At 45.2% G+C, this 21,425-nt stretch overlaps 1 protein-coding gene and 1 long non-coding RNA gene across 2 annotated transcripts in view; one reads left to right on the top strand and one right to left on the bottom strand.

Moving 5' to 3' along the window:
• Positions 1 to 21,425, bottom strand: part of LOC308485967 (acyl-CoA (8-3)-desaturase-like) — a 67,694-nt gene that overhangs the window by 1,931 nt on the left and 44,338 nt on the right. The gene's annotated exons all lie outside the window — the stretch shown is intronic.
• The window catches only part of LOC308486132, a 40,969-nt gene that overhangs the window by 18,489 nt on the left and 1,055 nt on the right, over positions 1 to 21,425 (top strand). The window lies entirely within an intron of this gene.

Here is a 21,425-nt window from a genome sequence, read left to right as displayed (position 1 = left end):
TGGAGCTACAGACAATGCAGGATATTCTACGCTACATCAATTGGTAAATGAAATAAAATTTGACCAAACAAGGATGTGGAGCCCTCAGATCTTCCATACAACCTCCACATAATGTATTCCTGTCCCGGTAATATGTGTACAGTGGTACCTCGGGTTAAGAATTTAATTTGTTCCAGAGGTCTGTTCTTAACCTGAAACTGTAACCTGAGGTACCACTTTAGCTAATGGGGCCTGCTGCTGCCGCCGCGCGATTTCTGTTCTCATCCTGAAGCAAAGTTCTTAACCCGAGGTACTATTTCTGGGTTAGCGGAGTCTGTAACCTGAAGCGTCTGTAACCCAAGTTACCACTGTAGTTTTCAACGTGAAGTTCCAGATTCAATGCAGCAATTCAAAAGAAATATTTTATTAACAAGCAAACCTTCTCTAACTGAACAAGCTGACGGGCCTCAGAGGCGGAGCTAGCTGTGTGCCCAGGAGCTAGCCACCCGTGGGGGTGGGGCTAACCTGTGGGGGCTCCCCTGCAGCAAGCGGCCCAGGGGGGCCATGCAGCGATGTCACCCCCCCTGAGGGATGACATCTAGGGCGGCCCGCCCCCCTTCCCCTGCCACTGACAGGCCTACTCTTAAGAGGCTATTTGTTTTAAAGATAAGTAACATCTACCATCATGGAGAGACTCCAATACTTTGGCCACCTCATGAGAAGAGAAGACTCCCTGGAAAAGACCCTGATGTTGGGAAAGATGGAGGGCACAAGGAGAAGGGGATGACAGAGGACGAGATGGTTGGACAGTGTTCTCAAAGCTACCAGCATAAGTTTGACTAAACTGCGGGAGGCAGAGGAAGACAGGAGTGCCTGGCGTGCTCTGGTCCATGGGGTCACGAAGAGTCGGACACGACTAAACAACAACACAACCATCATGGAGTTGTGGGGGGCAAGAAGGCTGCAGAATAAGAGAGAGGAGGAGGCATGGGAATGGAGGTGTTCTGTGTGCAGGAGGCAATTGAGGAAAGGAAGGAGGAGAAGTGAGGGGAAATGGGGGGTTACAAAAAAGGAGGGATCAGGAGGCATGGCAATGAGGGTGAAGATGAAGATGTCTGGTAGTATTCACTCCCTTGATGGTTTCTGATGAACCATTCCAGTCTTTGTCTCTTAACTGCCAGGTTGGCATGGCTAATCAGTGTAAGCTGCACCCAGCAGAGTTTGGCACACCTTAATGAAATCTTGATTAACTCTAACTTTTACTAAATCCAATAATTATAGGTGCCTTGCACCCACAAAACTCTGGCACCCCAACACATAGTAATATTTATTTACTTTCTGCAAAATGGCAGCAATTTTGCTTTTGGGGGGGGGGAACCTTTGGCCTTTATTCATATTTCTCTTCTTTACTGCTTTATTTTGCAACTGATTTTTTTATTATCCCCGGAACCTAGCTTCAATGCAGGCATTTCATATGTCTTTGTTTTGTTGTTGCGTAATTGCTTTTATCTTATGATTTCTTGGATTGTATCTCTCCTCTACCCTGCTGTGACTTGTCAATCATCTTAAATTGCCAGGAAAGGTCAATGCATTTGTCTATCACTTATTCTTGGGAAAGGCAGTTAGCCATATTGTTATCATCATAATATTGGTGGGGATTGATAAGAGAAACAAAAGTTGTATGCAGAGGAAAACATTGTCTTACTTTGACCTGAACCCAGTGAGGTTGTTTAATTACATAAGAGCGCCAAATAAATTTCTCAAAACTCTTTATCACCTATATACATGCAAACTTTATGTTGTAAAGCCTCCTTTTCAAGCTGAATTTAGTAATGCTTAATCTGCTGGTTCTTGTTTCCACAGCCTCCTGTCTTAAGCTTCTTAAGCATGCTTCTTCATGCTGTGCTTTGTCATATATATCTTTTAGCATATGAAAATAGGAAGCTGCCTTAGTCCATCCAGCTCAGTATGGTCCATTAATGTAAAATGGCCCATTAGTCCATCTACCTCAGTATTGCCCACACTGACTGGCAGAATCTCTCTAGGTGGCCAAGCAGGGGACATTCCTAGCCCTACTCTGAATCTGAACTCAAGTCATTCTTCATGCAAAGTGTGTGCTTCACCCCTGAGCTATAGTTCTTCCTTCTGATCTTGTATCCTTTTTAGTCCTCTTCCTTTTACCAATCAAGTGAAACTCTTGAATCATTGCTCTAACGAGAAGCATTCCATTCCTTGCTTTGATCATTTACTTACTTCCTTCTGCACCTGCTTCAGCTTGTTTGAGACCTTGCCTAATGCACCTCATTGAATTTTCTCTCTTCCCAGTGATGCTACCTACCCTATCAGTTTACACTACATGATAGGGTAGGCAGCATCACTGGGAAGAGAGAAAATTCAGTGAGGTGCATTAGGCTTTTAAATGTTGTATTTTAATATGCTGTGACCTGCCCTGGGACCGTAGGGTGAAGGATGTGTAATTAATCAAATTAATTGTAATAATAATTTCCAGGTGGTAACAAACATACCATATTTTTCGCTCTATAGGACGCACCCGACCATAGGACGCACCTTGTTTTAGAGGGGTAGAACAAGGAAAAAAATTCTCCCCCTCTCTGCGCAGCGCCCCTTCAGCGAAGCGGCAGGAGAAACGGAGCCCCTTCCATTTCTTCTCCCGCTTAGCTGAAGGGGCATTGCGCCTTAGCTGAAGGGGCACCTACCCTTCAGCGAAAGGAACCCGAAGCCTCCAGTGCGCAGCGGGAACTCCTGCTGCGCTCCGGAGGCTTCAGGCGGCTATCTTTGAAGCCTGGAGAGCGAGAGGGGTCAGTGTGTACCGACCCCTTTCACTCTCCAGGCTTCAGTGAAGGCAACCCAAAGCCTCCGGAGCACAGCGGGAGCACTCCCACTGCGCTTCGGAGGCTTCGCATTGCTATCGCTGAAGCCAAGGAGCCTGCATTCGCTCCATAAGACGCACACACATTTCCCCTTAATTTTTGGAGGGGAAAATGTGCGTCTTATAGAGCAAAAAATACGGTACTTATTTTGTATTGGTTTAGAGCAGGCATAGGCAAACTCCGGCCCTCCAAATGTTTGGGACTACAATTCCCATCATCCCTAGGTAACAGGACCAGTGATCAGGGATGATGGGAACTGTAGTCTGTAGTGCAGATGTACCTATCAGAACATTTAGTAGCCTTTGCTATTATGCAATTTAATTTTGTTGCTGTTTCAGCTCCTCTAAGCCAGGCATGTTCAAAGTCCGGCCCGGGGGCCATTTGCAGCCCGTGGCCCAGTTTAAAATGGCCCCACAAGCAATTTTGAAAAATCAATCTGTTGTGGCCCCCGAGAGCCTGCCTGCTGCTCTGCTTGCTGTCCCCTGGAGCCAACGCTCCACCAAGGAAGGTTAGAGGCGGGCGGGCCTTCTTCTCCCTCCCTGCTTCTCTTTGTATCTGTCACCCTCTCCCAGCTGTCTCCACCCTGCGCTCCCCGTCCCATCGCAGGTGTTCCTGTCACTGCCAAAACATTGCAAATTTAAAGGAGACTGGGCAGGGGTGGTGGGGAAAAAGGTAGAACAGCCCCCCTCACTTTACATATACAGATTTTTTTGGTCTCTGTCATCTTGTGGAGCACAATGTTTTCTCATCTCTCTTACACCCCCCCACCCTTCTCTTTAATCTCATCACCCCGCATCTACTCTCCTCCCCCATCAGGTTTTGAACTGTGTGTGTGTGTGTGGCACGCACATACAGACACATATATACTGTCTTTTCCCCAGCAATGGAGAGGAGAGTCTTTTAAGGAGAGAGGGAAGAAAAAGGGGGAGACAAACACCCACACCCACACCCTCCCTTTAACATTTTTTTGCTGGTTTGTTTACTACCCTCATCAAGAGGTTTGTGCCAACTTGGTGTTGTGTTCCTGTTCATATTTTTTGAACTTAAAAGTTGACAAACAACCTTTATTACCAATAATTTGTAATGTACGTTACAGTGTTCCTGACATATATTTCAGTTTCCTGGGTTTTTTTAATCTGGCCTTCAGATATGAAAGGCAGAGTGATTTATCACCTGTTTAGATATGTCATCCATGTGACGAAATGAAAATTAAGCCGTTTGCAATAAACTTTGCATAAAATAGTTAATTTGCATTTAATTTAATTTGCATTTAATTTTAATGGTTCAAAGGAGGTCATGGTGCATAGACGTTGTTGTTGTTGTTTGTATACTGCCCTTCTCTACCCACAGGTCTCAGGGTGGTTCACAGCATAAAAGCACAAAATAAATAAATAAATAAATAAAAAACTAAAACAAGAAACACCCAATAATCCCCCCTCCCCATGTACAGATGCCTCTGGAGGGGGGGAGATTGTGGATATGTGGGTAAGCAGGGTCTCACCAGCACTGTGGTGCTCTCAGTCACCATGTGACTAAAGATACAACATTTTCCAAAGTTTTAAGAAAGAGGAGGGGGAAAGGCAGGAGATCTGGGGCCTAGTGCAAAAGATCCAGTGCTTGGTCCCTGTGGGTAAACTGTAACAATGTCAATGGTGTCATGACTGCCTCAGATGGCCAATGCTAGAGACCAATAGTGGTAGCCTCTCCACCCCAGCTGTTCCTCCTGGGTCCTCTGGCCATGGCCTCCTTTTGACCCCCCATATCTAGCTTGTTTCCCTCAGGTGTGGAGGAGGACACAATACTAGTGCCAGTATTGAAATACAGTAAGATTCAGTTGCCAGTCCAGTAGGCTTCCAAAACTGGGTGTGTGTGGGCTCAGGATCTTGTCCTTTGCTTTAGGCAGCAAAGCATCTTCAGCCATCTCTGCTTTCTGATGGAATAGTGAAGGAATGATGCTGAATTTCTTAAGTAGTGTGCCCCAAAGCAAGGTCAGTTTTATTGCAGGCTTTATTCTAGGGTTGTGTACATAGCACATAGTTAAAGCACATCTAAAGCACAAGATGCCCCCCCCCCCCAATCCTGGGAACTGTCATTTGCCAAGTCAGCTAGGAATTGTAGCTCTGAAACTACAATTCCCAGGATTCTTTGGGGGAAATCATGTTTTTTAAATGTATGATGTGTACAGAGCCTATGTTTAAAATCAAGGTTGCCTTCAGTGAATCTTGCTCCGGAATCCCTTATATGTTTGGAAAAAACCCTAGGGCTTTTCCTTCAACCTTGCTCTGGTTTGATGAAGTGGGCAAAAGGAACAATATTGCCCTTTGTGCACCTTGGGTCTTGTCAAAGATAATCTCAGACATTTTAATGAGCTCTATTTAAGGAAGAACAAGTAAGGTAACCCAAGCAAAGGATGTGTGAGCAGTGTATTAGAGAGGTGCAGTCTGAGCACCCAAAAGGCTCTTTTCCCTCTATCATTATATTTAATAGCAGGCAGGAACTCTTGAGGAGAAGCACCAATTATACAATGACTCGGGGCTTGCTGCTGCAAGCCAGGATCAAATGTTTCCGAGACAATTTATTGTAACTTGATGCACTGATGAGTTTGCTCTTGGCAAATTCTTAATCTGTTTAATGACTGGGAACTGTTTAATCCACCTTCTATTGAGAAAGGGTTACAAGTTTAATATTCAAAATCCCTGCCTGAACTGATGCGGGTCTTGGTATATGACAGACATGAAGAACCATGTTGTTTTGTTGTTGTTGTTGTTGTTGTTGATTTGATTTATATGCTACACTTTATCCTAAGATCCCAGATTGATGTACAACCTTTTTTAAAATAATAATAACAATTTTTATTATTTTCAATAAAAAAATCCAATATATGCCACATTGTATCAGTACCAGATTACCCCACACATTTCTCATTAACATTAAAAAATAATTAAAAAGAACACATTTTTGCCCCCCCCCCAATCCCCAGACTTCCCTCCATCCCCTCTTCTGATTCTTTAAATAAACCAAATCATTTTACATTCCAGATCCCTTTTCCCAAATTTCCAACTACTAAACAATTAAACTTGTGGTGTACAGCACAGATATTTTAAACATTCAGACTACTTTAGACATTACACATCTGTGCTTGCATGCTATTTCCCCTTTTAAAATTATCCTAACTGTTGCTTTTTGCAAGCATTTAATCCATGTCTGCTGATGTTCCAATTTATTTCCAACCATTTTCCAGACTGTTAGCCATTCTTTTTTTTTCTTACTTTGGCATATTTAAATCTCCTCCAAAAGAGGCTTCCCATTAGGACAAATCCCCATTTCAGCCCTCCTTCCTTCCAAATTTCTCTGTCTCCACAGTTGTGATTTCACCCAAATTTCTCTATTTCCTGTCTGTACTCATATTTAAAGCTCCTCAAGAAGCTGCTACCAATTAAGGCCATTTCCAGTTTCAGCTCCTCTTGTCTTAACATTGGTGATTTTACCAATACTTCCTCAAATATTTTTTGTGTATGCTGCCCTTCAGATTCCCCTGCTTTTTGCTTTTGGATTTTCTTCATAACAGTTAGCCTCCCTTCCCCCCGCTACAAACTGTCCCTCCTGTCTTTGCCCGAGAGTCTCCCCTGCATCTATTCTTGTTTCCGGTTCTTCCGCTGTGTTGTTATATTGATCCAATCTGGTACTGATGGTCTCTGATATCTTAGCCATACTTTCCATAAATTCTCTTTTCAATTGGTTCCAAAATTCCATAATTTCTGCATCTGAGCTCATCTCTGGCTGCCCTGCCCCCTGTCCTTCCATTGTTTTCAGCACAGCCGGTTTTCTTCATCAGTCCTGATTAAGTCCAAGGCCATTCAATACAGTTTCCCAGTAAACACCAGGGGGTTCCAGTACTTTTCCATGGGGAACGTATTCAAACCACTTGCCCGCTTTTCCGAAATGTCTCAGAATGGGGTACAAAGTCACTTGCAAACTGTTCCTTAAAGTCTCAGTTGTGTTTATTGAGCAGACTTCAAGCTTCTTCCTTCTTTTATTCCTCCCAACAGGAAATCTTATAATCCTCAGCAAAGCTCTTCATATATCTTAATCCAAGTCTCTTCTGCTGAGTTCCTCAACACAGTACAAAATTAAATTCCCAGTTTTATAATCCATTAGTGATAATATGCAATTATGAATAGAGTTCAGTTGTTAAGAACTTTCCTTTCCACAACCACAAACGAAAGGTTTGAGACAGTGGTGTTAGGGCTCCCTGACGCTCACAGGAATCTCGCACTGCCTTCCTTTTTCTGTCTCTCAACAGAGCATCGTAGCCACTTTTAAACTCTCCTGATACAGTGGTACCTTGGGTTAAGAACTTAATTCGTTCCGGAGGTCCGTTCTTAACCTGAAACTGTTCTTAACCTGAAGCACCACTTTAGCTAATGGGGCCTTCTGCTGCTGCTGTGCCGCCGGAGCATGATTTCTGTTCTCATCCTGAAGCTACGTTCTTAACCCGAGGTAATATTTCTGGGTTAGCGGAGTCTGTAACCTGAAGCGTATGTAACTGAAGGTACCACTGTATTGACAATCAGTAAAGAATGGGTTTTGGTGGCTCATCAGCAGCCACTTGTCCATAACTTTTTAATAAAAGAAGTTCTCCTACTTACAGCTTTTCTCCATGTAACGTAATTTATCCAGAAATCGAAGGGTGGACCTCCTGTTTTAACCCTCCATGTATCGCCGAATTCAGTCTAATTAAATCCTATCTGATTCTTCAATCAAAATGGTAGAAGATGCAAAATTCTTCTTACTCTTTTATTTCAGCTTGAATATTTTTAGTTGAGAATCTCCTGCTGTCAGTAGGCAGCTCGAAGCTTCGTCCCACAGAGTCGTGTTGCAGCTGAGAGCACTCTCAACCGCTCCCCCCCCCCCACTGCTTGCCTGTTGGCAGTGGTTTTTTCCGGGGATGGCGGGAGAGTTGGTGCCCTGCCAGACCTCTTGACACTCCACACAACCTTGTGGAGCTTGGGGGGGGGGGAGCTTGCCTTGGCGCACTCCCCTCTAACCTCTGTGGGCTCGGGTCTGTCCGGAGCTCAGACCTGCACTCCCTGTTCTATCGGCAGGAAACCTGAAGTCTCTTGAGTGATGTACAACCTTCATAATATAATTAATGCAGCATAATTTAAAAAAACATAATACACAGCATAATAATTAAAAAATCATAATAACAGTCCATAGATTATTTAACTGCCAAAGGCCTAGGTAAAAAGGAATGTTTTCACGTGGGGCCTAAATATGTAATGATATTACATCTCTGGGGAGCCACCACAGAAAAGGTCTGTTCTTGTGTTGTCATCCTCCGAACCTCCCAGGGAGGGGGGACGTAGAGAAGGGCCTTGGATGACAAGCTCAAGGTCCGGGCTGGTTTATATGGGGAAATGCGGTCTTTAAGGTATTGAGGTCCTGAGCTGTTCAAGGCTTTATAGGTCAAAACCAGTACTTTGAATTGGGCCCGGAAACTATTTGGCAGCCAGTGTAGTCTGGCTAGGATTGGAGTTATAAGCTCAAATTGTCTTGTTCTGGTGAGCAACCTGGTAGCTGAATTTTGCACCAGCTGAAGTTTCTGAATGGTAGGCAGCCCAACATATAACTCATTGCAGTAATCCAGCCTAGAGGTTACCATAGTGCCAGCCACAGAAGTTAGGCTATCCCTGTCGAGAAAGGGGTGTAGCTGAGCCACCAGACGAAGCTGACAGAAGTTACTCAGCGCCACCAAGGCCACCAGGATCCATTCTGGAACTCTGGATCTTTGTCACTGACAGATTCCCCGCTTCCTCTGCCTCACACTTTGCATTCCTGAATTGGTATGAATTTATATGGCTCGTGGTTTGGAAGAAAAGTGGTTGAGGTGGGTCTTCTGTATTTGGAAGCTATTGAGGGTCACTCTTTGGTCTGATCAGAACCAGATTAGTTTTTGTTAAATGTTTGCTGCTGCCAACAAACACTGGAAACTCAGATTTCCTTAAGTGTGCATCACCTTGGTCTGTCCTCAGTGCAGTCAGGTCCCTTTTTTCCAAAATGCATAGTGATGAAGCTCAGGTGGCTTCCAGGGTAATTGCATGTCACTGGGAACCAGAGCCTCTTTGTAACTTGTTCATCATACCTCCAATTAGTCTGAGTGTTCCTTGTGAAAAATGAGCTTGCACAAGGATCCTGTACAGTCTATGTAATTAGACACTTTCAGACAATAAGGGACAGATTCCTAAGAAGTGACAAGACAATGCCTTTTTATGGCAAATTTTTCTTGTGGGTTTTGCTCCTTGTAACTTTTACATAGCTGTCAACTTTCAGATTTGAAAATAAGGGATCAGCAGCCTCGAAAATAAGGGATCAGCAGCCTCACCTGTCCCAGGGAGCCTTGAAAATAAGGGAACAGCAGCCTCACCTGTCCCGGGGACAGTCTACGGGATATCTAACAATCCCGTAGCAGCGGGAAACGGCACTGGAATAAGGGAATTTCCTGCAAAAAAAGGGAAGGTTGACAGCTATGAACTTTTAGGGAAAGAAATGTACAGTGGTATCTCGGGTTACGAACTTAATTCGTTCCGGAGGTCCGTTCTTAAGCTGAAACTGTTCTTAACCTGAGGTGCGCTTTCGCTAATGGGGCCTCCCGCTGCCGCCAGCACACGATTTCCGTTCTCATCCTGGGGCAAAGTTCTCAACCCGAGATACTACTTCTGGGTTAGCAGCATTTGTAGCCCAAAGCGTTTGTAACCCGAGGTACCACTGTATACATACAGAGAGGTATGCAGAGATGTGCTAGAAAGTGTACATAACTCTCTGCTTAGCTTTTAGCAAAAGTTAAACAAACAAATAAAACAACCCTTGATGATCCTGCAAGATCATGGCTTCTTATTGCTCTATCTACATAGCACCGGGGGGGGGGGGGATATAAGACACAGTTAACCCAAAGTTCAGCACTTCACAGAGCAACCCTATGCATATCTACCCAGAAGTAAGCCCTGCTGAGTTTAGTGGGACTTACAAATGCTAAGGATTGCAGCCCTAAATTCCTGTTCACGTATGCATGTTTAACTCTAGAATCTTTAAAGAATGGGTAAGCAAACTAAAGCCTGGGGGCCAGATCTGGCCCAATCGCCTTCTAAATCCAGGCTGCGGACAGTCTGGGAATCAGCATGTTTTTACATGAGTTGAAGCCCCCCCCCCAATATAGTCCAGCCCCCCACAAGGTCTGAGGGACAGTGGACCGGCCCCTGCTGAAAAAGTTTGTTGACCCCTGTTTTAAAGGAAACTGAAACCTAACCTACTTCTGGAGTTTCTTAGCAGTTAGGAAGCACATAGCAATGTTAAAATCCAGTCATGTCATATTTTGAAACGTGCTTTGGGAGATCTTCAGCGTGTACCACTTTTCATAACAACTACTTTAATAGGTTATTCTCCCTATTAAAGTATCTGGCTCTTATCTTTAGTTTAAAGGTTATTTCTACAACTTTTCCCCTCCACTCCCGTCCCTTTTGTGGGATTACCACAAAAGTATCCTCCGTTCCGGAGCCCCGTTCACATCCTGAAACGAACGTAACACGCGACTGCACGTCTGCTCGTGCGTGGGTCGTGTTTCGCCGCTTCAGCACATGCGCGTGATGTAATTTTGACCATCTGCACAAGCGTGAGCGACAAAACCCGGAAGTAATGTGTTCCGTTACTTCCGGGTCACGGTGGAACGCAACCCGAAAACGCTTAACCTGAAGCATATTCATCCCAAGTTGTGACTGTATTCCAAAGGAGAGCTACCAGTCTGTGTACTGAAGGGTGATGAAATAGTTCAGAGGGCATTACGCAAATTAAGGTTGTTTCCAAACAACCTGTCAGCTTTACTGTGATGTATGGATTTATCTTTGCTTTAATGTTTTCATGTAATTTTGGATTACATATGATAATCTCTTTGCGTGGACAGGTGGAGTCCCTCAAACCCTGGGCGTCCTCCGTATGGAATAATGACTCAAGACAATGTGCTATGGGATTAAAATTGGCCACAACTTTATTATGTTCCAGATGTGGGTAGACCTTGGCTCAGGCATTGGGCATTTATCCCTCCCAGTCCCCCGCCGGGGATCTGGGGAACATCAAGGTTATCCAGTGTGAGTGGGGGATGGGCTGGCTCTGGAGAACATATGTTCAAGCAGAGAGAGCCCACCCCTGTTACGCCACTGCCGCAGGGGAGAGCAATGACGACCTCTAGGCGTACGGCCAACACCTCCCCTCAAACAACCCCTTTAATGCGAAAGCCTGGTATCACTGCCGTGAAGAGTAGGGGGCGTGGTTCATCGCTGCATGCCCCGCCCCCATTTAGGGAAGATAGACTAAAGGCTTCCGCCCAAGGCCTGATACCACCAAAGTTGTGACATTTTGCTACGGGAAAGGCAAACCTGCCAATGCAGGAGAATTCCTTTCCGGCCCTTCAACAGGTAGCAACGCCCGCGTACCTGTGGAGAAATGGTTAACCTGCAAAAGAACCCTTAACTGAGGGTGGGTAGGGTGGGAGAAGCTCTGGAGCCAACTGACGGTTCCCAGGTAAGATCCTCCCCCTATTGTGTGGACAGGTAGTCCCTCCCCCTACCTGGCCTGATCAGCTTGGCAACGCCTCCCCAGGCGGGATTGGGTAACTGGCTGAGGTAGGTGGAGACCTCCAGGTATCCCACCTGGGGGAAGGCGAAGCCAACCATGTGCTAATGGGGTCCAGGGGGCTGTGCGTGACTACGCAAAGGGCGCCCCCCCAATTAATGTGGGAAGTGGTCATTATACAAATTTTATTGGAGGAAAAATTGCTGTCACACTGCACTTCCTGCAGGTAGGCAACCATAACAACTGCAGCATGATTTATTTATTTATCATTTATTATTACGTATTAAATTCAAATACCTCCCATTTCCACCTGCCTCACTGCTGTTTTGCCTTCTCACAGGGCCATTGGTTCTAAATGGCCTCTGATATGGTCCACTTCAAGTCAAGTGAGGCGATGGCTTTTATCAACAGTTCACATTTAAAGCTGCATCTCTTGAATTTCCAAAACAATACAAGAACCGAATCACAGCCATTCTTTGAAATCTGTGCTTATCTGAATTGGATGATGCAGTACTCCAACCAAACAGTGCTTACAGAAATGCATATATCTAGGTAAAGTGTGCATAAAAACCAATGTATTATTTTAGGGGAAATTGCTTTACAAAAATGAGTAATTGGGCAAGATGGCATAGAAAAATAGATTATCTATATGTAGATAGTAGATAGATAGATGATAGATAGATACAAGCTTTTATATATAAGCTTCAAAAACAACAATTGCTGCAGAAATGTGGAGAACAGAAAGAACCAAAATAGAGAGATCCTTCTATCCCTAGAATCAGCAGATCTGAATGGCATCACTTTGCTTGCCAAGCTTAGGGTGTTGCTCTAAGCAGTTGTATCCCAAACTGAATGCTACTCCATACAGAGAGTGAGTTTGCCCCACGGGCTTGAATCCAAGCCCTTTGCTGGCCACAGCACAGGGTTGCTGAGACTGGGCTGTGAGCAACATCGTGACAGAAACCACTTCTAGAGGGGCAATTAAAGACAGTGGGCCTTCACGGTTCTTAATGCTGCTACTGAATCATTTCACTTCTGTCGCAGTGGCTCACCCTGTTTATTTTTCTGATAGATCTTTTTATTAACACTAGATTACTGACTTTGCACTATAACACTATAATTTTACAAAAAATTATAGCATGATGCTATTACAGGACCATAGTCCTGTTTCAATAAGAAAACAGCAACACAAAAACTGTTTTAGCGTTAATTAAAAGATCTATTCAAAATAAATAAATGTGGTCATAAAATCGCGACTATCACAAAGGCTATAATGAATGTGTGCTGAGCTGCCATTTCTTATGTAACAAGTCTGACTTTTTACAGCCTCCAGATGGTCAGTATTTCTCAGGAGTGATTCAAGCACATACCAGAACTGTAGGTTTGCCAACTGAAAATGGATTAAAGGGCTCTGTCATCCAAGCACAACAAATGTTTTTTTAAAGAAAAAAAAGATTAAGACATTTTGCAGTTTGGAAAAGCATATGGATATGTGCCAGACAGTTCAGGATGCTAAACTGCTTCTAGGAGCCACAGGTGAGAGCAGAGTGCAGGGTGGGGACCAAAGGTGGACAAACTACCCCCACAAGGAGCATAATATGTCCCCCACCAGAGGTATTACTCCTCCCATAACACCCTTAACACTCTCTGGTGTTCATATATGGAACTGGTCTTTAAACAGACAAGAAAGAAATTGCTAGTGCAATGGTGAAATTGAATTAGGAGCCCCCTCCTCCTCCACTGGAACCTTTGTGATATGAAAAGTTGCAAGGTTTTAAGAACGGGGACGCCGCAGGGGTGCGTGTTGAGCCCGCTTTTATATACGCTCTACACAGCTGACTGTGCCCCCAAATACCCCAGTAATAAGATCATTTAAGTTTGCAGATAATAAAACGGTGGTTGGTTTAATCACGGCTGGAGAGGGGGAGGCAGCCTATAGGAAGCAAGTTGAGCAGTTGGGGGAGTGGTGCAGGAAAAACAACTTACTCCTTAACTTAAAGAAAACAAAAGAGATTATTGTAGACTTTAGGAAATGTAAATTGAATATTCAGCCACTTATTATTGAGGGGAAGTGTGTGGAACAGATCTTGGTGTTTTGATTTCTGGGAATGGAGTTGAGAGATGACCTAACCTGGGGGGGGGGGGGGAGCAAAGACCTGATGAAGAGAGCACAGCAGAGGTTATATTTTCTGAGAATCCTCCGGAAAAACAATCTCTCAAAGGACCTGTTGATGGCATTTTACCATTGTATTGTGGAGAGTGTATTAACTTATGGTCTGTGTGTGTGGTTTGGGAGCTGCACGGTCAGGGGAAAAACAAGATGTCCAGGGTTGTAAAGTCTGCGGAGAGAATAATTGGGTGCACTCTTCCCACCTTGGGTCAAATCTATGCTTCCAGGTGCCATAAGAAAGCTGCAGAGATAGCGCAGGATTGTGCGCACCCCGGAAATGATTTCTTTCAGCTTCTGCCTTCTGGAAGAAGGTACAGGGTTATAAAGACTAGGACTAGCCGCCTGAGAAACAGTTTCTACCCAAATGTGATTTTGGTTTTAAACGCATTGTAAGGAGTCTGTATGGAAGTATATTGTATTTAAAAATGGGGTATCAGAGTTTTTAGGGGGCTAACCAGGTTGGGATAGCTGGGATAGCAGGCTTGTTGGGTTTTGAATGTCTTATGTAGATTTTTCAATTTCGTTGTTCTGTATGGGACAATGACAATAAAGATTATCGTATCGTAAGAAACTACAGGACATACACCTGTTGCAAATGAAGCCCTATAACATCCCCTGAGTCTTTTGCAGGTGCAAATGGAATTGAAAGCATGATTGCACATAACCACCCTGACAACATTATGAGCACTAACCATGAGGAATGCGTCACAAAAGGGATGCATTGACTTGAAGTTCCCTGTCAGTCCATCCAAACTTAAACTTCACTGCAAATGTTCCTTTTAAAAAACACAGGTTTCCAAAATGTGACATGGGTTCCTTGGCACTGGAGAGCCATTTTTAAAAAATGCATTGAGTGTTGTATCTCTTATACACATGCATGCGCGTGCGCACACCCACACCCACACACATGCACATTAATTCTCATCTAGTCACTCTTTCACATACACACCACCCATCACCCATTCACACCCACAGAGTATGGTGGCCAGAGCACCTTTCTGAATGAAGGAGCATGGCGAGCACAGCATTTTCATTAAGGACACTCTAGCTGCTGTGCTCTGTTATTGAACCGCTGAACTTGTTTGTGTGCCTCCCTCTTCTTGCTTGGCCCTGCAGCTTTTGAAAGGAACTGGAGAGTCGAGTCTCTCTCTCTCTCTCTCTCTCTCTCTCTCTCTCTGTGTGTGTGTGTGTGTGTCTGTAAGAAAATGTGAAGCAGCCACCACAAACATACCTTCCAACATTCCTCAGATGAAAATAGGGACATTCTGTTCTACATCAGTATCATGAGGCGTTCTCAAAGTAAAGGAAGGATTGAACTCTGATTAATAAGAATACACACATAGGCTTTAACCAGCAAGATTCTGGGAAGGGTGCGTATAATAATCTCTGCGTGCCTCCACCCCTCGGCCCAGGTCGTTTTATTCACAAAAGAACTTTTACAGAGTGTTCGTAAGAACCAATCAGATTTCTTCTGAGCATTTCAATAAACCTCACGTGGGGACAAAGTTAAACTACAAACACTAGTTAAGAATGCATACTTTTGGGGTAAATGAATGAAAACTTCAAAGGAGTGTTTTCAGCAACCCAGGAGGTCATAAACAATCAATACACATGATAAGAAGGGTGGCCAGGAGGACAGCGATCATTATCACCTTTATGTGAGACCTGTTTCCTGGCCCTAAGATTAACATCCTAAGATTAACATATCAGAAAAGCTACATCAACGAAACTGCCCACTATCCTTGATGACCCAGGAGCCTTGATGACGCAGGAGCCTAAGTGTGTACGTGCCTTGTGAGGAAAGAGAAATGGAACAGGGATGCAGAGGTGTGGGTTGATCAAGAATCATATCAAAATAGTTTAAACCCAGTCAACGCAATGCTTTCATTGCTGACACAGACGGCTTACTCTATATTTGCTATAATTCCTCATAGCAATCCCACCTGACCACTACAGTATCACATTAATATTTTTATTAGTTTTTCATGATACAGACAAGCCTGCCCTCCCAAACTCCTGCAAGGTGGGCATTATCTCCCACTACCTCTTTTATTTTATTAATTAAAAAGTTAATTATAGTTCTTATTTTTTTCTGCAGTCTATCCATGCACAGACTTGTTGCTGGGGACCTAGTCCTAAATTTAACCCACTCCCTGAGGAAAGTGAGATGCAGAAAATCTGGCCAACCTCCAACTCAGCTTTCAGCAACAGGCTCACAAAAAACTCCATTACAGTGGTACCTCGGGTTAAGTACTTAATTCGTTCCGGAGGTCTGTTCTTAACCTGAAACTGTTCTTAACCTGAGGTACCACTTTAGCTAATGGGGCCTCCCACTGCTGCTGCGCCGCCGGAGCACGATTTCTGTTCTTATCCTGAAGCAAAGTTCGTAACCCGAGGTAATATTTCTGGGTTAGCAGAGTCTGTAACCTGAAACGTACTTAACCTGAAGCGTATGTAACCTGAGGTACCACTGTACAATCACTTCGAGGCTCACATGTGTGATCCTTTGGTAGCTTATGACAAGCAGAATGGCAACAGGTGAAGTTCTTCTCATCACAGTATCTGCAGATGCTGGTCAGAACCTCACCTATTGATTTTCTGCCTGTCATAAAGCTGCTAAATGAAACGAAAATGTTGCAGCTCCGTATATGATGGAAGAGCAGCAGATGCAAAAGAAGACAGTGCTCTTCAACTTTTAATAGTTGTATAGAAGGGAGAATTTCATCAGGTGTATTTTTTCCTGCTGAAATTCCCTCTTCCTCACAAGTATTACAGGTGCAGGAGCACTGCCCTCTTCTACATCTGGCCAGCATATGGAGATACAGTGGTACCTCGGGTTAAGAACTTAATTCGTTCCGGAGGTCCGTTCTTAACCTGAAATTGTTCTTAACCTGAAGCACCACTTTAGCTAATGGGGCCTCCTGCTGCTGCCACGCCGCCAGAGCACGATTTCTGTTCTCACCCTGAAGCAAAGTTCTTAAACCGAGGTACTATTTCTGGGTTAGCGGAGTCTGTAACCTGAAGCGTATGTAACCCGAGGTACCACTGTAATTCCAAAGGAGAACCCATCTTCTCCCACAGGACATGGGGAAATATGCTCCAAAAGCAAACTCACAATTGCATTACTGGAGATGGGGAAATACCTGGAGAGGGCAGGGAGTAGGCTCACAATTCACCCATGCTACAGATGAGCAATTTACACCCAGCTAAGGTCTATCTAATACTACACAGTCTCTTTCTCCTCCCATTCTCTCTCACACACTTCCACCCATAGGACCCCTAGGGAAGTTCAGACATGATAAAACTGCAGCTAATCTCAAAGGAATGATCTAAACAAGCTAAAGCAACGTATGCAAAAACAAACTGCAGCAGACAAATGAAATGAAACAAACTGTTGAACTTCGTAATTACACCATTCCATCATAGAACTGCAGAGTTGGCAAGCACCATCTTATTCAACCCCCTGCAATGCAATGGGGACTGAGCTCAATGGGGATTGCTCACAGGTTGCAATCCTAGAGTTACCAGGGGTTATTTCTGAGGAGACATGCACGCAGATAAATCCTAGCCTCCCATACTTAGGAGAAAGCAACCATTAAACCAAATGGGGCATACTTCTCAGCAGAAAACCACAGGATTGCAGTGCAACCAATTAACAACATGCAGGAAGAAATGTGGGGCTTTGGGGTCTGATCAAGCCAGGAAATTATCTGGGACTCTCCTATTTAATTGCCCATTAAATGCACTCTTTCCTCTCTCTCTGCAAATCAGATGACTCTCCTCTTCCTCTCAAACTAAAGATGGCTGCTGCCCTCTCCTCCCAGCCAATCGCAGCTCCCTGAAGTCAGATCAGGTGACATGCGTGGCTAGAGCATTTGCTTGGCTCCCCACTGGCTGTAGATGAATGAGAAGAGAGGGCTGTGCATGCACATCTAGGTACTAGGTACAGTGGTACTTCAGGTTAAGTACTTAATTCGTTCCGGAGGTCCGTACTTAACCTGAAACTGTTCTTAACCTGAAGACCACTTTAGCTTATGGGGCCTCCAGCTGCCGCCGCGCCGCCAGAGCACGATTTCTGTTCTCATCCTGAAGCAAAGTTCTTAACCTGAAGCACTATTTCTGGGTTAGCAGAGTGTGTAACCTGAAGCGTATGTAACCTGAAGCGTATGTAACCCGAGGTACCACTGTACAGCTCTGTCCCCAACCTACCCCCCATTCCCTTTCCCCGCTTGCAAAATTCAGGACGCGGGTCCTTTACCTTTTAAGGAAGCCAGTACTGTATATGATCTGTACTAATTCAGACCCCAGGTGGGCCGGACAAAATATTGCTGAAACATAGAAAATCGGCTGCCCTTGGGTCCAGTATTGGAGCACTTTGACCGGATATCCCCAGCCGATGTGGACAGACTACTCTGAGCTGGAAAGCCCACCACCTGTCCTCTTGACCCGTGCCCGTCCTGGCTGATTAGAGGCTGTCCAGCTGAGGTGCGGGCCCCCCTAGGGGATATCATCAATTTGTCCATTGGCACGGGACATTCCCAGGGGAATTGAAGGAGGCAGTGGTGTGCCCGCTCTTAAAGAAAACATCATTAGATCCTTTAAAGGTAAAGGTACCCCTGCCCGTACGGGCCAGTCGTGCCCGACACTGGGGTTGCGCGCTCATCTCGCTCTAGAGGCCGTGAGTCGGCGCTGTCCGAAGACACTTCCGGGTCATGTGGCCAGCGGGACGAAGCTGCAGCTGGTGAGCCAGCACCAGCGCAGCGCACGGAAACGCCGTTTACCTTCCCGCTATAAAGCGGTCCCTATTTATCTACTTGCACTTAAGTGTGCTTTCGAACTGCTAGATGGACAGGAGCTGGGACCGAACGATGGGAGCTCACCCCGCCGCGGGGATTCGAACCGCTGACCATACGATCGGCAAGTCCTAGGCACTGAGGTTTTACCCACAGCGCCACCCGCGTTCCATCAATTATCCAATTACTGCCCGGTTTCGAATCTTCCGTTCCTGGGTAAGGTGATTGAGAGAGCAGTTGCTGAACAGCTTGATGGGTTTCTGGATGAAACATCGGCCCTGGATCCATTCCAATCCGGCTTCCGTGCTGGTCATGGGACCGAGAAGGCTCTGGTCACCCTAACAGATGATCTCCGCAGGCAGCTGGATCGAGGCGGGACAGGGCTGCTGATTCTTCTAGACCTGTCAGCAGCCTTTGACATGGTCGATCACGAACTCCTGGACCACCGCCTTGCCGACTTAGGGATCCAGGGCACAGTCCTTCAATGGCTGCGCTCGTTTCTCTCTGGTCGGGGACAGAAGGCGGCACTTGGGGGGGAACTGTCATCGCGCCACTCCTTGGTGTGTGGAGTGCCTCAGGGTGTGATACTCTCCCCAATGCTTTTCAACATCTTTATGCGCCCCCTCGCCCAGCTTATCCGGAGTTTTGGGTTGGGCTGCCATCAGTATGCTGATGACACCCAACTCTATTTGTTGATGGATGGCCATCCTGACTCGGCCCCAGACAGACTGATCAGATGCTTGGAAGCTGTGGCTGGATGGTTACGTGGGAGCCGGTTGAAGTTTAATCCTTCAAAGACAGAAGTCCTGTGGCTGGGTCGGGATGATATGGGATTGGTGGGGCAATTCCCATCTCTTGCGGGAGTGCAATTAGTGCCAGCACCGTCCATTAAGAGTTTCGGTGTAATCTTCGACACCTCCCTTTCCATGGAGGTGCAGATTGCAGCTATAACAAAGGCGGCATTTTTTCATCTCCGCCAAGCTAAGCAGTTGGCTCCTTACCTTTCTCGCCCTGACCTAGCCACTGTGATCCACGTAACGGTCACCTCCAGACTGGATTATTGTAACTCGCTATACGTGGGGCTGCCCTTGAGACTGACCCAGAAACTTCAGCGGGTGCAGAATGCTGCAGTGAAACTCCTTACGGGGTCCTCGCTGCGAGATCACATTCACCTGGTACTATACCAGCTGCACTGGCTCCCGGTGGAGTACAGGATCAGGTTTAAGGTGCTGGTTTTAACCTTTAAAGCCCTATACGGCCTAGGACCCTCGTATCTACGGGACCGCCTCTCCTGGTATGTCCCACAGAGGAACTTACGATCTTCAAACAAAAACATCTTGAAGGTCCCAGGCCACAGAGAGGTTAGGCTGGCCTCAACCAGAGCCAGGGCTTTTTCGGCTGTGGCTCCGATCTGGTGGAACGCTGCGTCACAAGAGACTAGGGCCCTGTGGGACTTGACATCTTTCCGCAGGCCCTGCAAGACAGAGCTGTTCCACCAAGCCTTTGGCCAGGGCACAGCCTGACTCCCTCCCTCGCAATCTTCACAGAACTCTAGCCCAATGGTTGCCATCAATTTGATTTGAATTAATTGTATAATGAAATGATTTTAGAATGTTGTATTATTTTATTGTTGTTAGCCGCCCTGAGCCCGGCTTTGGCTGGGGAGGGCTGGATATAAATAAAAATTATTATTTATTATTATTATTATTATTATTATTATTATTATTATTATTAAATGTGGTGAAGAAAAGTTCCAGTCTATCCTTCCTGGCATGCCTGTTCTCTGTGCGCATGCTGTGTACGTGCAGTAGAATCATAGAGCTGGAAGGGAACGCATAGCTCATCTAGTCCAACCCTCTGCAGTGCAGGAACATGTACACGTACGGGGATCAAGCATATGACCTTGATATTATCATGACCATGCTTAAACTAGAAGCATTTGTTCCAAGAACCCAACCCACTTCATCAGATGCATTATGAAATCCACAAAAGCTTGTGGCATAATGAATGGGCTAATCTTAAATGTGGTACAAGAGAGGCCCGATCTTGCTGCAAGATAGCTACCCCTTTGTAAATCATTATAATTTGGGACACAAGTTTCTGTTTACAATTTATTCAAAGTAGTTTTATTGGCTTTAAGAGGATCACAGATACCTGTTTACCTTTTAAATTCTACGTGGGAATTACAAACATTCCTGGAAATGCAGCTTATTTTCTTCCCATGAAGAAAAACAACATGAAGTAAAAAAACGGGAACTTCTGGCTTTAAGCAAGTAAGTAGGGCATGGAGAGGCTTGTCTAGAGCTCTGATTCTGAAATAATGTGTAGCTTGCTCCCCTTAAGCAACACTGACTGTTCAACGGAGCATTAAATAATGCAGAGCTGTGGTTATCAATGACAACTTGATATGCAGAATGCACAGTGCATGAAAGCATTACTTTAAAAGCTGTGGGTGGGTTGAGCCTTACCTAATCCTGAGCTGTAAATTGGACCATGGTATTTGTGCTTGTGGAATTATTTGATGGAGGAGCCTGGAATGAAGGCAGGCCAGGCTGGCTGACACGTTGCGAAGCTGACAAGTGGGTAGCAGCTTCTTGTTTCCAGTGTTCCATTTCTTTGTTCACTGAAGGTGCTTCCAAACAGGTGTTTATTGTGAGATCGTGATTCCCCCATGCACACATGATTTCGACAGTCTTCACACATAACACCATTGCCATCAAAATGGCTGCCCATATTTTTTCCTTATTTAATCTGCATTTACTCTTCCTGGGGAAACTCTGATCACTATAATGATAGCAAAAACACACGCACTGTTGCCAGCAACTCATTTGCACCATCTCAACCACCGCTTTATAATAATTGGGCCCAGAATCTTGCCTGTTTAACTCCTGCCTCTAGAGGCAGAAGATGAAAGGATAGGGCTTTGCTGAAGATGACAGAAGTGATCTAAGAGACAGAAATGGGGTT

The sequence above is a fragment of the Podarcis pityusensis genome, assembly GCF_964106645.2.
Source record: "Podarcis pityusensis genome assembly, chromosome: 1".
NCBI lineage: Eukaryota > Metazoa > Chordata > Lepidosauria > Squamata > Lacertidae > Podarcis > Podarcis pityusensis.
This window is presented reverse-complemented; position numbering and strand designations above follow the sequence as displayed.